The sequence below is a fragment of the Callorhinus ursinus genome, unplaced genomic scaffold, assembly GCF_003265705.2.
Source record: "Callorhinus ursinus isolate GAN/ISIS: 27379988/994484 unplaced genomic scaffold, GSC_fseal_2.0 scaffold60, whole genome shotgun sequence".
Lineage (NCBI taxonomy): Eukaryota > Metazoa > Chordata > Mammalia > Carnivora > Otariidae > Callorhinus > Callorhinus ursinus.
Genome location: NW_027397122.1, coordinates 7,335,609 through 7,362,625, shown reverse-complemented (window position 1 = coordinate 7,362,625; position 27,017 = coordinate 7,335,609). Strand labels below are relative to the sequence as shown.

General features: G+C 43.4%; 1 long non-coding RNA gene across 1 annotated transcript; it reads left to right on the top strand.

Annotated features, from left to right (window-relative positions):
• The first annotated feature begins 424 nt into the window (after positions 1-424).
• LOC141371206 (uncharacterized) lies at positions 425-26,810 on the top strand. Its single transcript, XR_012375970.1, has 3 exons — positions 425-512; positions 5,614-5,681; positions 26,094-26,810. It is a non-coding gene; the product is annotated as an uncharacterized lncRNA (long non-coding RNA).
• Positions 26,811-27,017: the final 207 nt, after the last annotated feature.

The following is a 27,017-nucleotide window of genomic DNA, read 5'->3' as shown; positions in this document are numbered from 1 at the left end:
TACGTGATACTCGTACTTCGAAATTGTGGATGCCACATTCAATGCACTGCATACACCCAATGAGAAGTTGAGATGCGAGTGTTCTAGTTTACTGACACAGCATCTCTCTTGTCTAGTCTTAACCTTTTATATATTCGTTTTCTATTCTCTATTCTGCTTTGTGTTCCACAGGAAATTTTAATTTAAGTGACCTGCCAACACCATTATTCCAACAGGTAGACACTCATAAGACTGTTTCCCTGTGAGTGATTTTTCTATTCCAATCACGAGTGGTAACGTACTCGGTGACCTTTATGGACCAGGCATTGTATCAAGTACTTGGATACACTCTGCTCCTTCAATTCTCATAATTCAGGAGTTCTAGATTTTTTATATTCTATAGTTCTGGAAGTTAGAACCTATACTAAACCTGATTTCACAGCTGGGAAAACTAAGGCACAGTGAATTGTAGCTCCTAACTACAGGGCAAACCATCTTCCTTAAGTAGGAGTGAAAAATACAAACATCAAAATGTAAGCCAAATAATTCTCCAGGGACAGTTCTTAACTATTGATGTATTGGGCTCCCAGATGACCAGCTTCCACTGAATTGAGTTGTTTCGAGTAACCAAAGCCTGTTGCTGGCTTGTATCACGTGGATACAAACATGTGTCTTCACATGTAAAATTTAGATTGCTACTTGGTACTTTGGAATCACTTCTTTCATGCAGGATAAGGAAAAACTGTCCTAAACGGGGTTTGAGAAAATAGTTTTCTGAGATATAATAAGCGCCCCATGAAAAAGGGACCAAAGGTCACAGGATAAGTGTGGTGCAACAAAATTAATCAGCGTCCTCAATTAATCTGAATTAATCTGAAGTCCTCAAAGACTTCAGACTTTTTCCTCTGGTTACAATAGTTGCACCACAAATGCTCTAAACTTGGTCACATATGCAACAATCGTCTGGTCATACGCATGGGTTTGTGGGTTAGGAATGGAGGTACCAGCAGAGCAGGAATGGCTGTCTCCACCCCATGACAGTGAGGCGTCAGGAAGACTCATGAGTCAGGGGATCCAAGGGCAGAGGGATGGAGCCATACGAAACTCCTATTCTCTTCACGTGTGGTACCCGAGCTCCAAGGCATAGACACGCTGTGGTCAGGACCACCAATATCTCACGAACATGGTCATTTTCTGTTTTGGTTTGTTTGTTGTCTGTTTATAATAGCCATTTTAATAATAACCACTGGGTGTGCAGTGGTATTTCATTGTGGTTTTGATTTGCATTTCCCTAAGGATTAGTGTTATTGCACTTCCACACTTCTACTCATTTATTTATTGGCCATTTGTGTATCTTCTTTGGACAAATGTCTGTTCAAGTCCTTTGCCCATCTTTTAATCAAGTTGCTTGTTTTTTGTTGTTGAAATAGAGGAGCTTTTTATGTATTCTGGATAGTAATCCCACATCAGATTTATGATTTGCAAATGTTTCTTCCCCACTCCTTGGGTTGTTGTTTTTTTCCACTTTATTGATTGTGTCCTTTGATATGCAAAGTTTTTAATTATGATGTTCAATTTATCTATTTCCTTACTTTTGTTTCCTGTCTTTTTGTTGTCTTCCCCCAAATCCAAGAAATCATCACCAAATCCAATGTCATGAAGCTTTCTCCCTACTTTTCCTTCTAGGTGTTTTGTAGTTTCAGGTGTCACATTTAGGTCTCTGATTGAGAGTTAATTCTTTTTTTTTTTTTAAAGATTTTGTTTATTTATTTGATAGAGAGAGAGAGCAAGCGCAAGTAGGTAGAGTGGCAGGCAGAGGGAGAGGGAGAAGCAGACTCCCAACTGAGCAGGGAGCCCGATGTGGGGCTGGATCTCAGGACCCTGAGATCATGACCTGAGCCGAAGGCAGATGCTTCACCGACTGAGCCACCCAGGTGCCCTGAGAGTTAATCCTTGAATATGATGTGAGGTAAGGCCCAACTTCATTCTTGTACGTGTGGACATCCAGTTTTCCCAACATCGTCTGTGAGAGAGTCAGCAAATTCTTCACTGCACAACTTAACTGTGGCCAAGGGCTGCTATTTTAGTCCATGTATTTAATCTCCCCTACCTTTGAAAAAGAATCCTATTTTTTTTCTGAGATTGTTACCAAGAATACATCTCTCTTGGAGGTAGACATTGCCATTCAACTAAAATCAGGCCAGTAAGACACAAAGTATTGTGTGGACTTCTAGGAAGGCTGCTCATAAAGAGAACCTTTCTAGCCTTCTTCTCCTTCTGCCACCAGCCTGGAACATGGATGTAGTGACTGCAGTCATAGTCTGCAACTTGAACAAAGAAGTGACCAGGGGTAGAAGCATCATGGTGGAAAGATGGGAGTGCAGATCCCTGAAGACATCATGTCAGCTTCGGTCACCTTGGGAAAGGCTTCGAGGGGAAAGAAATTAACTTCCATTATGCTTCAGACTTCTCAATTTATCTTTTCCTGTTATTCTAATGATCCCAATCTTTTATAAGATGTAATTCAGGTATTCTTTTTAATACATTAATTTAAAATAGACAACTGGATGACTTTGGGCAGATGCATGTTCTCATGAAACTACTGTCACAGTCCGTTTCTAGACATTTCCATGATGCCCAGAAGACTCTATTCCTTTTCCAGTGCATCCCTCCCTCTGACCCAGGCCCAGGCAACCAATGGTCTTCTGGTTTTTATGCTACAAATTAGTTTTCCTTTTATAGAATTTTCCATAGGTGGAATCATACAGAATCTTTTTGCATCTGGTTACTTTCACCTAGCATGATGATTTTGACATTTATCTCTGCTGTTGTATGAATCAGTAGTTTGTTCCATTTTGTTGCTCAGACTCTATGGATGTACCACTGATTTGTTTATCCATTCATTTCTGGATGACATTTGGGTTGTTGTCACTTTCTGGCCATTGTGATCTTTTGTGAATGTTTGTGTAAAAATCTTTGTCTGAACAAGCTTTCATTCCTCTTGGGTAAATAGGTAGGAGAGAAGTGGTTGCATTGGGTTGTATATGAGCTGTATGCTTAAACTTTTGAGAAACTACCAAGCAGTTTTTCAAAGTGGTAGCATTTTACATTTCCAACATCAGCATATGAGAATTCCAGGTGCACCATATCCTGTCAATAACTGGTTCTATTAATCTCTTTAATTTAGTGATTCCAATGCATTCCAATGCATTCCAACTAAGATAACTCCATAGTTGTGATATGCATTTCCCTGATAACTGATGACATTGGGCATTTTTTCATGTGCTCTTGGGATGTTCCTGTATCCTCTTTGGTGAAATGTATTTTCAAATGTTTTGTCTCTTTATTATTGGGTTGGCTGTCTTCTTATTACCTGTTGTAAGATGTCCTTATATATTCTGAGTGTCAATCTTTTGTCAGACATATGTACTGAAAATATTTTCACTTATCCTGTGGCTTAGATTTTATTTTTGTGACAATATCTTCTGAAATGCAATATTTTGAAAATTTTGAGATTTATGAATCATCTTTCTTTTTTTTTTTAAAGATTTTATTTATTTATTTGAGAGGGAGAGAATGAGAGATAGCACGAGAGCGAAGAGGGTCAGAGGGAGAAGCAGACTCCCCGCCGAGCAGGGAGCCCGATGCGGGACTCCATCCCGGGATTCCAGGATCATGACCTGAGCCGAAGGCAGTCGCCCAACCAACTGAGCCACCCAGGCGCCCGAATCATCTTTCTTTTTATGATTTATGTTCTTGTTATGCAAATATTTTCCCCTATGTTTTCTGCTGCAAGTGCTACAGTTTTAGCTCTTCACAAGTCTGTGAGCAACCTTGGGGTAGTAGCTTCTTTCTGAAGCTATTCCTTCTAACTTCAGGAACAACACTACTTACATTCCCTCTGGGCTCCTTCAGTCTCTGAGACCTCTTTATCCAACTCCCTGCATTAAATTCTTTCTGCTAAAAATATAACTAGTGTGGGTTTATTTTCTTGTCCGGACTCTCGCTGATGCACCGTCTACAGGGTGAGGCGAGATCTGTCTGCCATCAGCACTAATGTCTGGACAAGCCCTTCCTCCAGAAAAACCATCTTTGTTATTCTTCCCCCTATTATTCCACGGAAGACAGAGCAAGCAACCGAGCTATGCTCTCCATGTACATGCAGCTTATCAATAGAAGAACAACTGAGAGTAAACACCTTGTAAATGCACTCATTACCTTACACAACACTCCTATCCAACACGTGTTGTTGTCCCAGGCATTGTGCTTACAATAACATCATGAAGTAGTTATTTCTGCCATGGCCATTTTATAGACCAGGACACTGAGACTTAGAGCATCAATTACTGTGCAAATTCCCTAAGCTGAAGATTTTGTGGATCGATTATATAGAGCCAAACAAATCACAATTAATTTCCCCAAAGTTCTAAAGGATTAGTATAAGAGATAAGGTTATGACAAAGATACAAATGTAGGGACCCGAAGGGGTACGTGTACCCCAATGTTTATAGCAGCAATGTCCACAATAGCCAAACTGTGGAAAGAGCCAAGATGCCCATCGACAGATGAATGGATAAAGAAGATGTGGTATATATACACAATGGAATATTATGCAGCCATCAAAAGGAATGAGACCTTGCCATTTGCAACGACGTGGATGGACCTGGAGGGGGTTATGCTGAGTGAAATAAGTCAATCAGAGAAAGACATGTATCACATGACCTCACTGATATGAGGAATTCTTAATCTCAGGAAACAAACTGAGTGTTACTGGAGTGGTTGGGGGTGGGAGGGATGGGATGGCTGGATGATAGACATTGGGGAGGGTATGTGCTACGGTGAGCGCTGTGAATTGTGCAAGACTGTTGAATCACAGATCTGTACTTCTGAAACAAATAACGCAACATATTTTAAGAAAAAAGGAAAAGAAGAAGATAACAGGAGAGGAAGAAAAGGGGAGTATGTCAGAGGGGGAGACAAACCATGAGAGATGATGAACTCTGAAAAACAAACTGAGGGTTCTAGAGGGTAAGGGGGTGGGGGGATGGGTTAGCCTGGTGATGGGTATTGAGGAGGGCACGTTCTGCATGGAGCACTGGGTGTTATGAACAAACAATGAATCATGGAACACTGCATCAAAAACTAATGATGTAATATATGGTGATTAACATAACAATAAAAAATTTAAAAAAAGAGAGATAAGGTTATGTAAATGTGAGGTTAACACAGGTCGGGATCGTATAAAAATGAGTACAGGTTTGGAATCAGCGACAATCTCCCCCTTGGGAAATATGTACAAAGTTGGCATGAATATGACAATATATGAAGTACTGTAGAAAATTAGTTGAGACGAGAGAGAATCCACTAAGCTCTGTGTGTTTGAATTACGATCGCCAATCCAGGACAGAAACGTGCAGGCTATGAATAGGAGGGTCCAGAGGGATTTCTTGGGAGGAGGAAGCAGGTGGGTGGTGGGCAGGTGGCTGGTATGTATTGGAGAGCAGGTTGGGTGAAAAGGGGTGAAGACAAGGTGTGCTAGTTCAGGTGCTCACAAAATTCACTCTGGGTGAGCACAAGACTCCAACAGAGCGGGTCTTCATATATCTTAAGATATCATATATCTTATTCCAACAGGGTCCTCATCCACCCTTTTATAAACCAGTGACCCAGATGGTTCTCCCTAGTTGTCAACTACACCTCAGGTGAGTCTCCTATGAGAACACTGTTCTGTGACACACAGTGCCTCCACTCTGTCCGAGAGCTGGCAGCCCAGTCACCACCAAGCCTGTCTCCCTCCTGGGAGGCAGGACACGGGGGGCACCTGTTAGGTTCAGGCATTCAGCTGAACATATACATCCTTGCCTTTACCACCTCTTTACATGGGGAAATAGCTAACACACATAGCGAGAGTCAGGGTGGGATTTAAATCCAGTAAAACATAGGAGCACCTGGCTGGCTCAGTTGGTGAGACATGCGACTCTTGATCTCAGCTTCGTGAGTTTGAGCCCTACATTGGGGGTAGAGTTTACTTAAGAAAAATCAAATTAAATTAAATTTTTATAAATCCAGTAAAAGGCAGATCATAAATGCAAATCCTACCTTCTATTTTAGAAAAACTTGTTTGTATCATATTTCAAATTTTTCACTATCTAGTAAGAGATTTTGCCCAGGAACGAAGCTAAATATTGCACACCTGCCTTACACAGGGGGAGCCCTGAACTGCCAGGTGGGACCCTGGCTCCAGGGAGGCTCTGTTGGGGGCGAGACAATGACCAGTCTGAACCCCCGGTGTTCATCCACCAAAAAAAGCGGTTGGGCTGGGGATTACTAACACTTATTTTGTCTTGAGAATGGTTATGTGTTTATTACTTTTGCTACTTTTTAAATACTTTTTAAAGAGGGGTTAAAACTATCTACTGGGGACATAATGAGAATAACACACATGTGATTTTTCTAGGGTAACCTGATAGATCTACAAATCACTTGTAGCTTTTAGAATGGAAACTTTCTTCAGATGTTAAAACACTCAACCTGATTTAAACTTTCCATTTTTCCGTGTGGATGGTGGGGTCGGGGGATATTATAAGTAAGGAAAACCTGGAGAGAAAATACTTTTTCCACAAAAACTGTTGTTCTATTTTCACTTGAAAAAGAACTAAAAATACCAAAATTCCAAAAGAAACCCGCTTTCCATGCTACTTCCAAAAGGGGTGGCAGAAAATTTGGCCTCACAAAATCCACACAGACCTGACCATCTGGCAGCTCTTAGCCCCTTAGAGCGCCCTTGATGGAACTCGTGCTGGCCACACCCGCCCACATCGGACCCTCAGGAAGTCTTGCACTTCCAAGTTTTCCCTGGTCCACAGAGAACACGGGTGAGGAATTGGATGCAAAACCTTTCCAAAGAGCAATTTCAACATCCCTTCTTCACGAAAAGCCAAATTTCTATTTATAGGACAAACATGCTTTCTAAAAATAGACTGTAGGTTGGCGGGAATACAGCACTCTTTATTATGACGGCTTTTATCCTGTGCCGCTGCTCTGATGTGGTCCATCATTGAACAGACCTTCACGAACAACCTGGGAGCCCCACCCCCTCCCCAGGGGCTGTGGACTCAGTTCGCTGAATTTATGGTTCCTTCCCTTGGAGCATTCTTGGTTCGCTGGGCGAATCAGACCACAGAGCAACTAAGTAATGGACCAAAGCTGAGTAACGTTTGTTCCTTCACGTTGATAACAGTTTTGGGGTCAAGGGGGTGGTGGTTGGAATAAGGAGGGTGTGGCACTAACCTCAGCCATTTGTGGTTCCAGCATCCCCCCACCCCACCCCGAGGCCCAGAAAGTGATGGTGGTGGATTTTCTTGGTGACCTGCTAACGAGTCCCTACTGCACTGGGTTGGGCTTGGGCACCCAGGCTGTCCCAGTGGTCTGCTCTGGCCCAGCCACATTATGTGCTTCCCACACACATAAAAGCAAGCATTGCAGTAAGGAGTCCCCATAGGAAAACCACCAAATGCAAGCCTCCATATGGCTCCGTTGAAAAACAAACATAGACTCAGTTCTACATTAGCTAAAATATCGCTATGTAGATGCATTACCTCTAGCTTTACACCAAATACTGGGGAGTTTTGAAACACACTGATGCTCCCCCAAATGCTTCCTGATAAATGCTAAGCTCCTGGGGAAACCTCACGCTCTGCAGGGCTCCTCTCCACCCCAATATGTCCTCTGCTCCCCTCAAGTCCTTTGGGTTTCCAGAAAAATATCTGCATCGGGACCCCTTCCCTCACTGTTGCCCCAAAAGTTGTCACAGACTCCTGCCCAGGACTGATGGTGCGTGGTATAAGTCAATGACACACTTCAAAACCACCTGACATGGAAAACTCCCCAAAGTCCAGCCCAGCAACACTTCACATGAATTTTAAATTTTCTTTAAAAACTTTTGAAAAATGCAAACATTTGTCATCAGAAGTTTTTCTTTTGAGAAAAAAAATTGGACAAGACTCCTTTATTTGGGATTTCCATCATAGCATCAGAATATCAAATCTCTAGGAATAAATGTAATGAGAAGTATAAGATGTACATCAAAAAAGAGGAAAATAGGGCGCCTGGGTGGCTCAGTTGGTTAAGCGATGCCCTTCGGGTCAGGTCATGATCCTGGAGTCCTGGGATCGAGTCCCACATCCGGCTCCAGGCTCAGCAGGGAGCCTGCTTCTCCCTCTGACCTTCTCCCCTCTCATGCTGTTTCTCTCTCGCTCGCTCTCTAATAAATAAATAAATAAAATCTTTAAAAAAAAGAGGAAAATAATTCAGCGATAAAAGTTTGGAACAGACGTACGTAAATGGAGGCATGTATCAGATACATGGTTTAAAAGACCCAATGGTGAGAACAGGGCAACTGGCCCCACAGTGATCTGCAGATCTAATGCAAATCCCAATGAAGAACCCGCCAGGAGCTGCGTGCGCACCTGGGCACCCATGAGTGAGCCACGCCCCACGTGCAGCCACGCCCCCATGCAAGCCACTCCCCACGGGCAGCCACACCCCCACGGGCAGCCACGCCCTGACCACCTGCTACAAGGGGAGGCATTTCCTCATTGGACCACCTGCTTGGAACCCAGGGGGCCCTCCTTGGCGCCCAGTGTGTTCTCTAAGCACCCTGTGTTTTCACTTCAAACAGGCGGCACTGAAGCAGTCAGGATGGTGGGCTTGCTTGCTAATAATCTACTAGTTTGTGCAGTTATTTTTGTGTATTATCTATGAGTGTTTTACATGTCACAGCAGAAAAGGAAAATCAGCTCCCCCCAAAAATGAAGTTTTCACACTGTTTCTAAAAATCTAAGGGGCAGTTTATGTACCTTCCTTATAACCCTCAAGGAAATCATTATTTTCTGATCTAGGCTAGAGTACTTTAGATTATAAAGTACTTGTCTTTAATTATTTTTTTTACAAACACTCCAAACGGTAACTATAAGTACCAATTGTCTTCAGAGCAACACATTTAATAATAAAAGTGGGATTCCTAAAAATCTACTGGTGTTTTATGACTGCACAGGGTGGATTTCATGGATTTTGCTTATTTACGAATGTGAGCTGTGCATTTGTACCATGCCCACGGTAGAGATGAGTTGGTGACATGGTGAGTGGAGCAGGGTTTGCCCAGGTCACCTGGTCTGAGGGGAAGGCGGACCCAGTGGCTGTGCCACAGTAGTGACCCGAATGAGCACACCCTTCACTCCGGGCTTCACATACTCAGTGTACAGTGGCTCTTGTTCCTTTAATGTTTAGGACAACCTCTTAGTTTCCTACTTTTTAAATAGACTTCATTTTTTAGAACAGTTTTAGGTTCACAACTGAGTTGAGGGAGGACAGAGATTCCCCGGAGGCCCCCGCCCCAGACATGCACAGCCTCCCCCACCATGACCATCTCCCACCAAGGGGTACACCTGTCACGGTGGATGAACATACCTTACAACTTCTCACCCAAATTTCACAACAGGGTTCACTCTTGGTGTCGTACGAGGTATATACAACTGTGTATCCACCACTGTGCTATCTTACGAAGTATTTCCACTGCCCTGAACAGCCTCTGTGCTCCACCTGTTCACCCCTCCCCACTCCTGACGTCTGTATTTAGACTTAAGGTTTTGCTCGTGAATGTCCAGTTGTTCCAGTACCATTTGTTGAAAAGATGATCTTTGCTCATGATACCACCATTGCCTCTTTGTCAAAGATGGACTGACTGTATTTGTGGGGGTCTGTTTCTGGGCTCTGTGCTGTTCCACGGGGCTATTGTCTGCTCTTTCATCGATGCCACATGTTGTGATCACTGTTGCTTTGTAGCGGGTCCTACAGCTGGGCAGTGTGGTTCTCCAACTTTGTTCTGTTCCTTCGATATGGCGTTGGTGATTCTGGGGCCAGTTTTGTAATGATGTGATTTCCATTTGAGGGATGGAAACAGGAACTGAGGCTCAGAGAAATGACCTGAATTTTGTTCCTGTTGTCCATCTGATAAGTGACAGATCTGCCTTTACTCTCCCCTCAGCCTTCGATCAAAACAAGCCTCGTTCCAACGTAAGGATTAAAGGATCTCATCTGGAAAATGTATATCTTTCTACTCCCTCAAGTAGTTCATTGAGCTCAGTAATTTTACAGTAGTAGAGGCAAAAGCTTTCTTGACCCTAATTTCAGAAATACAGAATGTTCTAAAACTTCAACTATTCTGAGGATTCCTACATTTCACAACCCTTAATCCAAATGTTCTGTTGTTTTTACATATTTCTGCTCTATACTATCCCAGAGGAATATCTAGAAGCAAGGGAACGGACCACCCCAAATATTAATCTTCCACAAAAAAAGAGAAAAAAAAAACCCTGAAAACTGGTAAACAGCATGTACCAAAACTCTGCCAAAATAAAGGAGACACAAAACTAGAGAAAGGAACAATGAACCTCATTGGGTTTGCAAATAACTCATAATTCTGCACATTTTGATCACACAATGTTAGCCACTTCAGACAAAGCAATAAGTCAGGACCAGCTCTGTCTCAAAGCACAGAGACATGCAAACACACCCTGAACTTAGGAAAAAATAGAACTTTGAATATGTGACAATGATCCACGCTTCTTTGCTGCCAACGAGAAACCAGAGCAATCTGTGAATTTAAAAAAAATATATCCTCCTTTTAATCACTGGCCTTTACTGAGTGTATGTCATGTGCCCTTGTGGTTGACCTTGAGGAGATAAGATGGACCAGACCTGGCTGTGGCCCCCGGGGCTTCACGTCCAGCAGGGACTTGGGCACACAGACAAGTAACGGTGAACACAACACGGGCCACCACAGAAGCATGACGTGTGGGCTGATGAAACATGGCGCTGGAATCCGTTCCGCGGAAGGCCCCCGAGCCCTCCTTCCCCACCCCTGCTCAGCAGCAGACGTGAGGGACTGGAACCAGGGCCTTCGCTCCATGGGGTACCAAGGCAGCCTGGGCACAGGGAGGACACCGACCAGGAATCTCACTTCCAGGGGCTGGACTCGGAACTCATCTGAGACCCAATCCCGGCGCCGGTGCCAGCACCTCTGGTCCTGGAGCCCTAAACCCAAGCCTCATCCTGGGGGATGGAGACAGACCTGTCAGCCTCTGTCCCCTCTAAAGCTCCCCCTCCCCCATTCCCAAATGCCCCAGCCATTGGCTGCCCTGACCCCAAACCGTTGCCCACGACAGAGAGCCTAAGCCTCCCCGGGGGCTGGAGTAGAACTGAGGGAGCTGAATGCTCATCCCCAGGCTCCAATTCACTCTAGATCGAGCGGGGGTGCTCTCTTTTCAGACACCACCACCCAGGAGTCCCATTAGTTGGCACCCTTCCCAGGCATCTGTTCAGGCTGACAGGCTGACCTCCAGGCAAACGCCATGCGCCCCTTTGCTGGCTTGGCCCTCGTGCAGCTGAGGATAAGCTGCCCTCCCTCTGCAGCGGATGCTGGACGAACAGATTTCTTCTCGGCCTCTCACCTGGCCACTGGTTTGTTCCTTTATTCCATCTATCCCCCCAGCAGTTGTGTGGGCAGCTCGCATGCCAAGACCTGGGCTGAGTCCCTGCTCCCCAATAGAGCCCCCTCTAGACTTCCAGTGCCCTGTGCCGCCCCCCACACCGACCAGATGCCCAGGCTCCTTCAGACTGGGGCTGAGAGAGAAAAAACCGGAACTCATGGGAACCAGGTTTGACCTGATGACTGCATCTGGGGAGTTCAGCTCTAACCATGGCTCAGGCCACCCTGGCTCCCCCAGGAGGCTGCAAGCCCAGAGGTGGCTGCCTTCCTTTGTTATGCCTGGTGGGGTTGGCTCTGCATTTGGAAGGATGAGGTGGAAGAGGTCCCAGAAATAAGGGGTAGAGGAAACTTCTGGGACCCAGCAGATGTGGCTCAGTTGTCAGCTGCTGTGTGCCCCCAGGCAGCCTGTTCAACATCTCTGAGCGTGATTTCCTCTCTTGTAGTAGGTCCTCTGACCTCCCCACCTGTGTTTAGTATCTAAAACTCCAGCACAGTACTGACATGTACTGTGCGCAGTAGACAGGTACTCAGTAAACGCTGAATGACTCAGATCATCTTTTTTTTTTTTTAATTTCTACATGTCACATACAATCTTAGACTTTTCAGACAAAATGAAACAGGAAAAAAAACTAAAACAGCAGTTATATGATTTCACATCAGCATCGTGGTCGGGGTTAACGCTTGTCGCAACTGACTGGCGTATCACACCAGCATCTCGTTTTTTTACAAAAGGCATTGAGATAATACAGAACATTTTCTTTTTGATAGGCAGGTAATTAGCCAGCAAGTCAACCTACAGGAACTTATAATGGAAAGAAGTAAGATGAACCTTTATAATTCTCTGTTAAAAACATAGTTTTTACTTCTTTTGTTGGACTTGTTTTGAAAGATACATGAGTTGATCCAAAGCCAGGCCTTGTATTTTATGACTGGATCAGCAGCCTAAAAGGGGCAAATGCAGAGGGGGTAAAGTTCTGGATTCAGAAAAAGCCTCTAAGTCCATGAAGATAATATCCAGGCATGAAATTTATTTGCATTTATAAATGTTTTATTCAGGATAAAATACCTATAAAAGTGAACCATTAATTACTGTAGAGCCCAAGCATTTTTTTTTTATAAAGCAAACACCCCCCTCACCTTATATCCCAGAGACCCCCTACATGGTCCGTCCCAGCCCTTAATCCCCCAAAGGAGAGACCTGGTGTGACCACCATCAGCACAAAATCTTCTATTTTTTGTCACTAGCATATAAGAAATAATTGATCGTATTTTATTATTTCTTGTGTATCCAGTGACATCGCTCACCTAACGTAATAAATGTAAAAAGGTTTATTTATTGGTTCTTTTGCATGTTTTACACATAAAATCATGCCATCCTAGAATATGATCGTTTTAATTCTTCCTTTAAACCCTTGTATGTCGTATTCCCTTTCCTTCCCGTATCGCGTCGGTTGGGACATCCAGTACAGGGATGGAAAGAAGCTGGGATGCCAAGATATCTTTGTCTTGTTCTCAATTTCAAGGTACGTTCTTCAATGTTTCACCTGTTGACTCAGGTACTTACGGTACTGTCCTTGTAGCCAGGTTTTTAATTGGATTAAAGAACAGTGCTTTTTATCACTAGGTTGAAAATTTTTCTATACAAAGAGGCCTTTCATTATTTTTAATTGTATTAAAATTATTTTCTGCATCTACTGAGATGATCATATGATTCCTACGTCTTTATTCTGCAGCATAGTGCATTACATTGATTTTTTTTTTTAGCTCTTGTTTTATAGACCAGCTTTATTGGGATTTAATACACACACACCATAAAATTCACCCTTTCAGAGTGTGCAATTCAGGACACTATGCAGAGGGTCGTGCTGTATTTAAGGCTGCGTGCCGGTCCACGCGTCCTCTCCGAGTCTCTCCGTACTCGGTGTCTACATTGTTGGCTCAACAGATGAGCTGAGGTTTTCAGCAACTGTGCTAAGCTAGGCCATGAATCATTCCTAAATCATTCTTTTGATCTGTATTTTTGGTTGTTAAAGGGTCGCTTTGGATGCTGTTAATGAGAGGGAGCTTGTGTGATGAAACCAGAGCCAATATTTGCATAAGGCTGGTTTATCGATCATAGTCAGAGCACATACCCCCCCCCACCCCCATTATGGACATAAGCCTGCAGAGAGCCGTTCCGTGTCTAGACCCCATGCGTTATCACTGTGCTGGGTTCTTCCGGGCACAAGTCACGTCACTACAACTAGTAGGGGGAGGATAAATCAGATTTAATATAAGATCAAGGTCAAATACCAACTAGGCTGTCGAAAGATTAACACAGAAGGGCAGTCATCAGGGCTGTTTCAGGTCCCATCAGAAAACAGAAACCACACCAGTCATGTGAAAAGAGGGATGAAGTATTACCAGTGGTCCCAGCTGCGGAGTAGGCAACCAGAAATGCCACAGAAAGGCACCCGCCAAGTCTGGAGGGCACCACTGTGGGAAACGGACTCTGCCCAGCATGCGGAGGCATAGGGGGGAGGTTGTAAATATTATGACTTAGGAGCTGGCAGACGCCTTCTGCGGGAGCCCAGAGGTCTGCAAAGGGGCACCAGCCACTGGGGCCGGAGACACTCAAGACTGGCTTCTGCAGGACAGGCACTGCGGAGACACTGTGGCCGGGGCAGAGTCCCTAGAGGCAGCTAGCCCGCTCCTCCCGGCCAGGCCCCCTGCAGGGACAGAGGGCCGAGTAGGGGTGTTCTTGCAGGGTCCTCACCTCAGCTTCCCATGCAGAGGACAGAAGGATGGGACCAGGATGGACCGGGGAGGGCTGAGGGAAGGGGCTGGTCCTGCCACCACTGGTTTCTTGGCTGCACTGAAGACATCTGGATGAGCCCATTGCAGGTGCCGCGGGTTCCTTCATTGGGACCAGGAGGACCGTTACATCAAATGACATCTCCCTTCCCTGCAGACACAAGCGCCAACCTGCCTCGGAAAGGCTTTGACGATGTGTGAGCCCAACCACAGTATATAAGCTCTGTGTTTAAAGAGTATCCATTTAGGGGCGCCTGGGTGGCTCAGTCATTAAGCTTCTGACTTGTTAAGCTTCTGACTTAGGGGTGGTGGGATTGAGCCCAGTGTGGAACTCTGCTGGAGATTCTCTCTCCCTCTCCCTCTGCCTCTCCCCCTGCTCATGCTTGCTCTCTCTCTCTCTCTCTCAAATAAATAAATAAAATTTTAAAAAAGTATCCATTTAGAATAGAAAGCTCCTTTTCTGTATCAAAAGAATTATTTGTACAAGAGCTTGATTCTTTTTCTCCAGCATTTATGCCTTTTGTAACAGTTTGCCCACTGGCAAATCTTTGAACTCCTAGTTATTTGTGAGCAATTTATGCAGTGGGATTTTTTTTTTTTTAGTCAAAATAAAGCATGTTTGTTATACATCTGAAGGAACAGCGATTTTTTTGGACTAACAAATGATTCAAAGTTATATTCACGCGGAATTATGGAAGCCAGTGAACCGGGCACAGAGAATGAACTCACACAGGCAATGACAAGCCCAAACCAAGAATCCCTCCCTGGGAAAAGCCGCAAAAAAAGCTTTCTCTGCTGCCCTGCTGGGCTTTGCAGAGCCTGTTGACCTCTGAACGTTTGGGAAACATTGATAATTTTTTCAATATTTTGCAAGATCTTTTTCTTTAAGATTCTTACTCTTAAAAAATATGCTGCAAAAACATAAAAATATAACCTTTAGAGTTCAGTTTTGAGTATTTCCTGCTGCAAGATCCAGGATAAAAATGGGCTGAAATGCATAAAAACAGGACCAAGTATAAATATTTACATTAAATATAGCAGATAGAATACTAGCAGTTACTGTATTTAAATGATCCTATGAAATGTATAAAAACTTGAACGCATAATTAGACAGATTGGCAGAACTTTAAACAACTCTAAATTATTTGGAACTGATGGGGCGCCTGGCTGGCTCGGTCAGTGGAGCATGCGACTCTTAATCTTGGGGTCGTGAGTTCAAGCACCATGTTGGGTGTAGAGATTACTTTAAAATAGAGTTAAAAAAAAGCTATTTGGAAGTGTTTATTCTCACTAATAATTTCAAATTAGTCAATTTTCATTTTTTAATTTTGTAAACTTGGCAAGATCAATTACAAAAAATGGATTACTCATGAGAATATTTAAACACTGGCCAGATGTGGTGACATTCATGTATACTTCTGTTTCTGACGGCAGTTTAATTGGGTCACTATTTTGGAAGACAGAAAACAAAAATTAAAGTCCTCCATGTTTCCTAGACATCCAGATCTTCTGCCTCTGCAAGCCTATGCCCGGAATTTTTTTCTTAAAAGCCTAATACAAAGAAGCAAAAGCTTAATTTAGCATTGTCTAAACAAAACAAAAGCAATGGAAAATCTTATATATTCTGTACCGAAGTCTAGTAACCTGATGAAGTGTATTTATAGCCTTTCGAGAATTGCATGCTAGTAAGATAAAATATTTCTGTCTACTGTAATGCTGTACAGCTTTGAAACTTTACTTGCATTTATGTTAGAGAAGAAGGAGAATATAAACATCAATAGGTTTGTTTAGACAGTGGTTGAGTGTATTTTATTTTGTCCCTAAATATCTATACTAATCACAATACAGAATGTTTTTGATGAAATCCCAGTGTGGAAAATACTCCAGAAGCATTTACCCTATTGAGGTGTTTGTTTCCCCGGGTACCGACTAACTGCTTCTTGCACCAAACGTGAAGCCCTTCTCGGCTGCGAGGTCACAACAGACTTGGAAACTTTCATGGAAGAAGGACTGCTTCCCTTTGAACCTGCAGAAATTTTTGGGTCAAGTGATTTAATGAGTGCTTGCTTTTCCCAAATTGCTTGTGCAGAAATCCACAAACTTTATAATGCAAGCCAGGAAATTGATTCAAACACAGATTGTTCTGGTAGGCGCCAATAAAAGTTCCTGTCCCAGTCACAAGATTTAAACGCTGTAGAAAGGTGGTGCCACAGAGTCTGAGAAAAGTCAGCCCTGTTTTATTAGCGTGATCAAGGATCCCACCCTACCTTTATTTAAAGTGCTACCGTATGTTGGAGATAGACCTGATAAAAAACCAGGGCTAACAGCTCAGCTTCGTTGTCAGGCCAATAATGGGAAGTGGGACACCCGTGGATCCGTTTCCCAGAGCAAAGCTGAAAATGAGTTTTCTAACTTAAAAAGCATGTACTACCTTTTTTTTTGCCACGATCGCTTTGTACTCTCTCTGCTTCTACAGCCTTAATTCTAGTTTCAAGAGTGGTTTTGGATGGATTTTCCTGTTTGGGTCTTGTGTTTATTGGTTGCTACGGGTTATTCAAAGATGAAGTTGAAAGGTTAATGGCCAGCCACTCTTCTCTCTGCGGGAATATGCTCTAAGCACTGTGACCTTGCAACCAGCGGAGGTGACCATGTGGAAGGTGGATCAGGTGAACTGTCAGTGGAGGTTCATTTAGTTACATGGGACTCCCTTTTTCTGAAATTAGATCATGACTATGCATAATACAAACACCTTAGGTATTTAGAATCACTCATTTGCTGTATCAAGGATCATGTGGTCGAAGGAACAGAAAGAGCATAATGTGTGTTCCACCCCAAATCATAACCTCTCTGAGCCTGCTTGTTGCCTGTTCGTGGGAATGACGAGGTGTGGCTTGGAGGCATGATTTTCAAGAATCTGTTAAACTTTACATGTAAAATGTGCTTTGTGTGTAAAACAAGGTATTATTCTGTGCTTTTCTGTAACCCTACAATTTAAATTATTTGAAGTGGGGGAACTTCAAGCAATCATCCGTTAGATTTGTCTCCAGCTCTTTGTTGTGTCTCCATGCCACAGGCTCAGGGTCCCCACTGAGCCTTTACGAACACCCACCCTGGACTGCACGCACCTCCAGCCTGTTTGTATCTCTCGGGGGTTGACCAGCCAGCAGGGGATTGGATAGCATAAAGCAGCAATTTATTTTGTTCGTTTGGCTTTTCGGCTGCCTCGTCCTGTGCCTGACATTCCTCGTGTTTCTTGGTGAACTGAGAAGTTGGCTTGTTACTTAAACAATACAAACAGAGAGGTGTCTCCTTCCTAGGTGCTCGGGCTGGTTGGCGACCCAGACTCAATGAGGCAGTCGTTAGGGAACTGAGCCAGAGGGAAGGATCTAGAAGAAGGGAGGTGGCCTCTGGGGCAGAGTCTGAATGATTTCACTGCTCCAGCCAGACAAGGCTAGTGCTCAAAGAACTCTGCAGACTTCCAAACCACAGCGTGAGCTCCCTCGCATCTGATACACACAGTATTTGTTCCGTCTTTCATTTGCACGAAGTCATTTTCTCTTTTTGAGAAATGATTTTAATTTGTTTTTAATGCAATCTCATTCACAGAGCTGAAAATTCACCTTTTAAAATGGACAGATTGGTAGTTTGGGTATATTCGTCCAATTGTATAACCGTCACTTCTATCTGATCCCAGACTGTTTTCATCATCGTAACAGAAATCCTCTATCTATAAGCAGTCACGTCCCACCCCTTTTCCTTTTGTCTCAATCTGTTTCTTTCTGACTCTCCAGCTGAACCTCCTCAACTGAACCATCTTTGTTTTCACAGAGTTTTCTCTCTGCCAGCTCAAATCTGCCTTCGAGCCCCTCCAGTGAGTGTTCATTTACGGTACGTTTCAAATCAAGAATTTCTATTTAGTTCTTTCTAATAATCTCTCTCTGTCTATTGGTAATCTATATTTGGCAAGACCTTGCTCTCATACTTTCCATTAATTGCTCAGATGTGGTTTCCTTTAGTTCTTTAGACATATCTTCAAGGGGAGGTAAGTCTTTGTCTAGTACCTCCAACATCTGGGCTTCTCAGGGACAGTTCTTATTGACTTTATCTTTTTTCTGCACATGTGCCATACTTTTCTGGATTTGGGGTGGAGGTTTTTTTTGCATTTTTCTTTTTCTCTTTCTCCTTTTTTCTTTTTTTTTTTAAACTGGGCACTTTATTTTTTTAAAGATTCTATTTATTTATTAGAGAGAGAGCGGCAGAGAGAGAGAAAGCCCACGAGTTGGGGGGAGGGGCGGAGGGAGAAGCAAACTTTCTGCTGAGCAGGGAGCCCAACACAGGGCTTGATCCCAGGACCCTGAGAGCATGACCTAAGCCAAAAGCAGTCACTTCACCGACTGAGCCACCCAGGTGCCCCTCAAGACATTTAAAATAATATAACATGGTAACTCTCAAAATCAGACCCCTCTCCACTCCCAGGTGTGGTGGTGGTGGTGGTATTATGCAGTCTATGGTGGTTCTTGCTGTTCGGTTTAGTGACTCTTCTGAATTAACTCTATAAAATCTGTATTCTTTGTTGTGTGTGATCACTGAGGTCTCTGCCCACTTACCTTAGTAGTAATGTCATAATTGGACAGAGATTTGTTTAAATAGCTCAAACCAATAAATCTCCCAGCCTTTGCAGTGGGGTTGGGTGTGCATGCTGTATCCTGTCTTCCATCTCTGACACGTGGTTTACAACTATGACTTAGTTTAAACTCCTGCTTGCCCAGGACCTCAAGGTCAGCCAGAGGTGAGAGCCTCAGGGCTTTGCAATTCGTTCCTCAGCACGTATCCCGTTGCAAACAAGTGTGTGCCCTTCTTAATTCTCAGGAACATGCTCATGCTTTGCTTGCGCCCTATGTACCTCATTCCCCCAGTTTTTGCCCCACTCTAATGGTCCCTCAGGCTGATGCAATGTTAAACAATTGTCACTGATTGTTTTTTGCAAATGCCCCAGGGAAAAGGTTGTTCACAGAGCATGAACTCTGAGTCAGGTCAAATACAAATAAGCTCTGGCTGGAAGTGTCCAGGGAATAGCCAGACAGATCAAATACTGTAATTCTCTTAGAATGAGGCTTTAGGAAGCTCCAAATCTATTTTTTTTCTCTATTTTTTATAGCTATTGTGATTGTGAGTCTATTGCTTTTAACTGTTCTCTCAGAAGTTGGGGGGTGCGGTGCATAGTAATAGGACAAGTTAAAATCCACAGAGCCCAGTGTTTGTGCTGAGATTAAGACAATATGTTTGAATATGCACTCCCTGGATTATTACAAACTTTGGTTAATTTCCAGAGTTCTGAAAAAGTTTAATTTGACAATTCTTGCCAGTGTCCTTGTTGGCTTGATAGAGGAGCAAATTTGTAGAGGTCCTTTTTCTATTACTCTGGAAGTGCTCATAAAATCCATTTTCTTACACTTGCAAATAAGAGTCCCGCACAAGACATGATAGGTTGGTACAGACATTTAGTTAATTGATTTGGCCCTCTGAGCTATTCCCAAAAGCCATAATCCCATCATCCCCTCAACAAAAGGTAAGAGCTTTAGATAACTTTCAACCTGTACAGAGAGTCAGGTGTCATTTTAGGAAATTTGTTTTTGTTTTTATGAATGAGAATTCTGTACCATTTACTATGTATTCTTACATTTAGCAACAGGCAGAAGACAGATGTTGTTTTCTGATATTATACCAGCTCCTCTTTGCCAGGGATCTGATAGTGACCCTGAAACATTGTGTTAGCTTTCACGGCACTCACCACAAGAGGTAATTATATCAGTTGAACCATATGAATTTGCTGCATCTGAAATCCAAAACTGATTTAATATTGGCATCTTCGTGTAACACTACATAATATAAATATTTGCACATATGAATGGCATGTTCACCCACTGGATTTTGTGAAGCCCTTCACTGTTACCCTTATAACTGTGTTCAAGGAGCACTAACAGTTTCTGACAAGTTATAACCAGTTGATAAAAGTGAAAGAGTCGACAATGTACGAGAGCCTAAGCAGAAGGAAAGCTGGAGGAGGGAGTGCAATGGAAAGGCTATAACTGCTATAATAAAAAAATATATAGTTTATTCTTACACAGTACTGAGTTTGTCTCTTGCCTTACTTTGGAAATTAAATGCTTGTAAACACTGTAATGACAAAAAAATGTATATATTTTAGGAGACTAAAACATGAAGGGAGGAAAGATCGGTTATATAAAACTCCTTTTAAGGAAAAGTGGAAGTAAGTGGACAAAGGATTCTGCCACGGAGACAGAGGACGAGGAAAACAAGAACAGAATTTAAGACAGGGTGCTGTCAACACTGTGAGATGACGCGGAGGACAGATATGTTCAACTTTGAAATGAACCCATGAAATTGAGCAATTATCGGTACATTGGGGACACGGCTGGGAGCAGAGCCTGAGGAAGGCCTTCAGCAGGTGGTTCTCGGGTCTATATGTGGGTCAGGAGCCTTCTATACGAAGCCAACAGACGCGGAAGACCAGAGGAAGTCTGTGGATTCTCTTTTTTTCAGAATATTACAATCCTGATATTCTATGGTGAAACTCTTGGTTAAAATTCCTCTTAGTCATGGAATTCCATCAGTAATTTCTGTTCTCTCCACCTTCTTTTGGATATAGTTCATCTCGAAAATTTTGTAAAAACTATGGAACCTCGTTTCCCACACTCACATATCTTTAGATATCCGCGGACATGAGGTTAAAAACCGGCAGGAAAAATGACAAACGTGTTTACTTGGTGGCCGTTGCTGAATCTGCTTCCTTGAGTCTGCTCATCCTTTCTTGGTAGTGGGATAGAATATTACAGGAAAATATTTCCTTTTTAGGTTCACTCAGGTAAAAACCACATTTTCAAATCTCTTTTTCACTTCTGTGCCTCTCTCTGCACCCTTTTAAGCTTCTTTGGTTGTCTTTTTACTTCTACGTGTAACTTTATTCTTTGAGCTATTAACTCCAATGTTTCTTTGTCTGATCACATTGCCCCTGATTCCCTTGTCATATTCTCTCAGCTCACATTGTAATTTCAGTAACTTTCCCATAAATCCCTGCCTGTAGCAGCCTGGATTTTTGCCCCAAATTTCTCTTTGATGACACGTTTGAAAGTGTATGAAATGGTTTATTAAAAACAGTATCTCTGTGGTAATGTTCGTTCTTAGATTTCCACATTATGTATCACTTACAATATGAATGGAAATGCCTCATGCTTAATCCAGCATAAATGATTTGTTTCTACAATGGATATATCCAAGATTAGAAGGTATTCACACATAGTCAGTCTGCCGTAGGATGAGTCTAAATGGGCTTCTATAAATCGCTACCAACAATTAGTATATAAAGAAATCTCTCTAATAAACAACACTTCAAAAAGTTTAATTCTTAGCAGGGAGGAACCAGATGTTAACTGAAGAAAGATCAAGCCTACTTTTGTAGCCACTAACAAAAGAGAGAACAGTATTGAAAGTAGGAAAAATTTTTAAACTTAAAACAGGTGGGAGCATTAAAACAGCAAAAATCTTCTGAAAGAACTTTAAGAGCTCACATTTGTGGTTACTTCCTTACTTTTGTGGTAACCCCCACATACAAGCCACTATCTTGCATGTTGAATACTCTCTCCAAACTTTATCTTCTCTGCAATTAACTTACCTAGGGTAATTCCCTAAAAGCAAAGAGCCACGTGTCTGATGATATTTGCTACAGTGTTATTTATATTAGCAGAAAACATAGTTTAGTTATATCAGGTTTTAAAGTTCTAGTGAATTGGAGAAATAGAATATTATATAGATGTTGCAATAATTATGGAGACCAACTAGAATATTGACTGTAAAAGGTGAATTGAAAATAAATGCTATGGTTAAGTCAGATTTTAAATGTTTAAACGTTTAATGGAAAAAATACTCTAGACTTTCCCTTTGGATTGAAACATTCCACAGATTTGCAATAGAAAAATCTCCATGGCACTTTCTTCCTTAACTGCCACCATGTTTGCCATAGAGATTCTGTGGCTCTGGGCATGTCCCCATGGTTGGGAGGAGCCTGGGTCAGATTGTGGTCTAAAATTAATGTGATGGATTGTGTCATCAATATGAAACTGACTATTGCAGGACAAAGAGACAGGTTGTAATCTGACCAGTTGTTACATTCTTTATTTTTTTTTTAAGAGAAGTAGGTCCTTGCTATGTAATGCATTTTAGTTTTTTAATTTATTTTAGGTAGACTTTATACCCAAAGTGGGACTTGAACTCACAGCCACGAGATCAAGAGTCGTCTCCTCCTCCAACTGAGCCGGCCAGGTGCCCCCCACTCTTTAAATTATAGGTATCTACTTCATGGTGTACTCTCTATAAAGAGAGAGAAAGAAATGGTCATAGACACACCAGGCCGATTCAAGCAAGAACAAAAGAGGTGAGACTTTTCACCGTAGACGCAGTGGAAGGTAACATAAGACGTTACCTACGATAGAGCTGCTAACATTTTTCATTGTTATTAAAATTCCATAATGAAATTATAATGCCCTGATCTTCTTGGTGCTGAATAGCATAGCATTGAAATATATAAAGCCCAGGGCGCCTGGGTGGCTCAGTTGGTTGAGCGACTGCCTTCGGCTCAGGTCATGGTCCTGGAGTCCCGGGATCGAGTCCCGCATCGGGCTCCCTGCTCAGCGGGGAGTCTGCTTCTCCCTCTGACTCTCCCCCCTCTCGTGCTCTCTCTCTTCCATTCTCTCTCTCTCAAATAAATAAATAAAATCTTTGAGAAAAATGCAATATATAAAGCCCAGAACCTACACTAGTTAGAAATAATTAACAATTGTTATTAATCATTCAGTGGTCTCTGACCTTGAAGTGCGAAATACAGAAAAGTAAACACAGGATTTAAAGGTAGTGTCATGCATCATGTTGGGGTAGTGATTCAGTGTAACAACATGCACAAGGATGCACAGGGAGAGAAGCCTGGAGATTAATTAATGGTGGTTAACATTCTGCAGGGAAAAAAGGAAGGTGTAAGCAGCTTGCTTAAAAACATGTGGTTAGTAACAGGGAGAGGTGGGATTCAAAGCCACGGCTAAACTCATGAGGTGAACCACAGCCTTGGAATAAACTGGACAAATTGAGACGAAACTGTAAGAAAGCATGTGACTGTGAATTAAATGTGTCCCGCCCACTCCTTCCTCCTTCCTCTCACTTCCTCCTGTAACCTCATGAACGCTGCTTTTCCTTATTTTTTTTTAGAGACTGAGAGAGAGAGAGAGAGAGAGAGAGAGCGAGCATGGGTGCAAGTGGGGGGGAAGGGTGGAGGGAGAGAATTTCAAGCAGACTCTCCGCTCAGGGTGGAGCCCAACATGTGGCCCGATCCCATGGCCTCAGGGCTGAAATCAAGAGTGAATCTGGACACTTAACCGACTGGGCCACCCAGGAGCCCCACCTGCTTTCTTATTTTAATTGCTTGAGCGAGGAATCCCCAGGGACTATTGAGTATCTACAGACACTTGCTTGATCGAATTAAAAAGAAAAAAACACTTGAAAAACAAATTATAGATGCGAATAACAGTGGAAACACTAAACGCGCTACAAATCTGAGTGTGTGGTTCCCCCACGTGAATACGTCTTACATTTTACTGACGAAGTTGCAGTAACTCGACGAATGTTGGCTTCCTGTCTTTGTGGAAGAAGCCTGTCAAGCCTAACGGGCCTTCCCAGGCAATTCTGTCCAACTTGCAAGCAGAGAAGGGAGAGAACAGACCCAGGGTGGTCACAGCGCTCTCCCCTGCAGGCTCCAGCCTCCTGCCCTCCCAGGGTTCAGACCGGGCACAGAGTCTTCCGAGAGCCAGCAGCGTCCTTCCCCTCAGGAAGACGTGCGGTGCAGGCCACGGTCCCGTCTGATGGGACCGTGAGTGCCTCCCACTCTGCGTGGGCCTCCCCTGGACCTGACGACTCAGCGTTCCAGTGGGAACGTTGAGCAAGAGGTTCGGAGAGGGCCAACAATCGTACCTTGTTCCCTCTACCTGTATTCATGGCTTCCTTGCCTTTGTCTGCAGGTTTGCGAGGTCAGTGTCACCAGCTCCTGTCTCTGGGAATCCAACCTCGGGGGTGCGTGGGCTCCAAGGGGCATCTCTGGCTGGACACCCTCCAACAGCTGGTTCCCCCCAGCCGCCGGTGGCATCTCAGGGTGCCCTGGGCAACACCTACCTGCCTGCAGCTGGGCTGAGCAGGTCAGCAGAGGGGACCCAGGCCTGGAGGGTGCTGACTCACTGCCCTCCCCCGCTCCTGAGCTGCGCCCATACTTCAGGGTGCCACCCACGGTCCAAAAGCCTCCTTCTGATGCCTTCTCATTTGCTCAAGTGCTTGCTGCTTTGGGGCACTCTAGGGGATCCCCCAAAGTCATTATTTTTTTCTTTGTTTTAGGTGGGTTTTCTGTTCTGGCATCATTAACTCTCCGTTTTAAATTCTAGTCTGATTTTAAATATATTCAAATTAAGATTTCCATTGTAGAATAAAATAAAAAGCTAATCTACGTATCGAAACTTCCCAACACTCACAAGTTATTGAAATAACCTGATCAAGGATTAAGTGTTTGATAAACCTGCCAGCCAGCGAACGTGGGAATGAGGATTTTGACAGACAGCTGTTGGGGAAAAATCACAGGCTTGACTCCACCTGCGCACCTGTGTCCGTCCACTCGGAAGCTGAGAGTACTGAATCCATTAAGGACAAAGAATCATGAAAAATCAATATCAAAGCCCTCTTCTTCTCAGACGACTCTAAACTCTTTCTTTTTTTAACCTTTAGAAGTAGTGGTTCTTCTTAGGTGGATTTTGTTTCAAAGGTACGATGACCTCTGTTAAACTGTTCTTCATCGGGAAAAGGGGTCGTATGTAGGACTCCACGGAGGGATTTCAGAAAATGATGCTGCTTCTGAATATTTTGTTAAGATGAATTGTAGACATTGGATTTTTTTTTTAACAAACTAACAAAAAACCAAGTAACTCAATATGCTTTCATGTCAGGGCTCAAGAGAAATCATTCCAACAATTTAAAGAATTACGAGTGATGTTCTTAAGTAATGCAGAATAACTATGAATTATACTTTTCCTAATGTGCTCAACCTTGTTTTTAGCTTTAGGGAAATAATCCACCTTAATTCTTTTGGAAACAGATGAGGAATAAGTATCAAACCAAGTGAAATAAAATAAGTTACATGTGTTTTTTGAGAGAGAGAGCAAACAAGCAGGGCAGGGGGAAAAGGAGAGCATCTCAAGCAGACTCCACACCCAGCGCAGAGTCCACGTGGGGCTCCATCTCCTGACCCTGAGGTCATGACCTGAGCTGAAATCAAGAGTCAGATGCTCAACAGCCTGAGCCCCCCAGGCGCCCCATAGGTTACATATTTAATTACGAGTCCACATTCTATTAATTAACAACAAATAACTTTATATATCACACTCACTGGATTCGAATGTTCAATAATCACGTTCAGACTACGCAAAGTCCAAAACCCAGAATCTCGCATTTGGAGGGAACGACGCGCTTCACAGAGTAAGCCTTGATATCTGAGGATTGAATTACTGTGTGGTCTGGGCTGTTGCAGGACGTCTCCCCTGATGTAACTAGTGGGACCCTGTTTTGTTCCCGTGTGGACTGACTGAGTTTTGAGTTCCCATCACATACCTGGGGAGGACCCAGGTTTCCATGTATTATGTTGAATCTTATAACACTGTCATCTGTGCAGGGGACAACGGTGGAATATCGTCAGTCTCTGACAGTTCGAGCTGTCACTGCTGGGTCTTCTCTTCTCCGGGCTGGACTCGGCAGGGCGTCCCATCCTTCCTGGTTGAAGCCACTCGCTGCGGAGTCTCTGGCAGTTCTTCACTGTAAGAGGCTGACTGTACGCATCACGGGTGCCGAGTTAAGCCTGACAATATGGACCAAAGCAGGACTAAAGTCAGGAAAATAGAAAATATGAGAAGTTTAAACCATTTACCAATAATTTATGGCCTTTATTTATGGGGAACTTAGAAGAATAATCTTCTAGATCTAAAACTCCCTTTTTCCAGCTGAAAAAAGAAACCACTGTCAAGCAGGCTGAGTAACACGCCCAGGGAACACGACCGTAAGCTCTAGAGCTCCGCGTGGCTCCGCGTGGCTCCACGCCCTGGCAATGATGATTCTGCACAGCCTTAGAGGGGCTGAACACTGGAAGCCGTCACGTGAAATGAGATCACCTCAGTCGTCCTGCTGACCGTGAGCATATTCACACAAAAACCTTTCCAGGTGGAGGCAGGTGGCCGTAACTCAGGACACCTTCAGGAGCTTCCGTGATTCAGAGCGTCTGTTCTGTGTCTCAAAGCCAACGCTTAATGGGATCATCTCCTCTTTGATCTACGGGAGTGAACGTTTTAAGCACGTCTCCGTGCATGTGCAAGCACTCACTAGACAGGGAAGGGGGACGGAGCCATCCAGGCTCTCCGAAGCATGCCTGGGACGATGTGGGCCCATTGTCCATAAGGAGAATCTAATAAAGTGGATGTTCCTGCTTAAACCCTCTGGCTAAACCTTTGTCAATTCTGTGATGTCATTTCGCTGCCTGGATCAGCCTCCTCATGTCTAACCCTCTCCTCCAAATGCCCTGTTTCATCCTCCGAGACTGTATGTG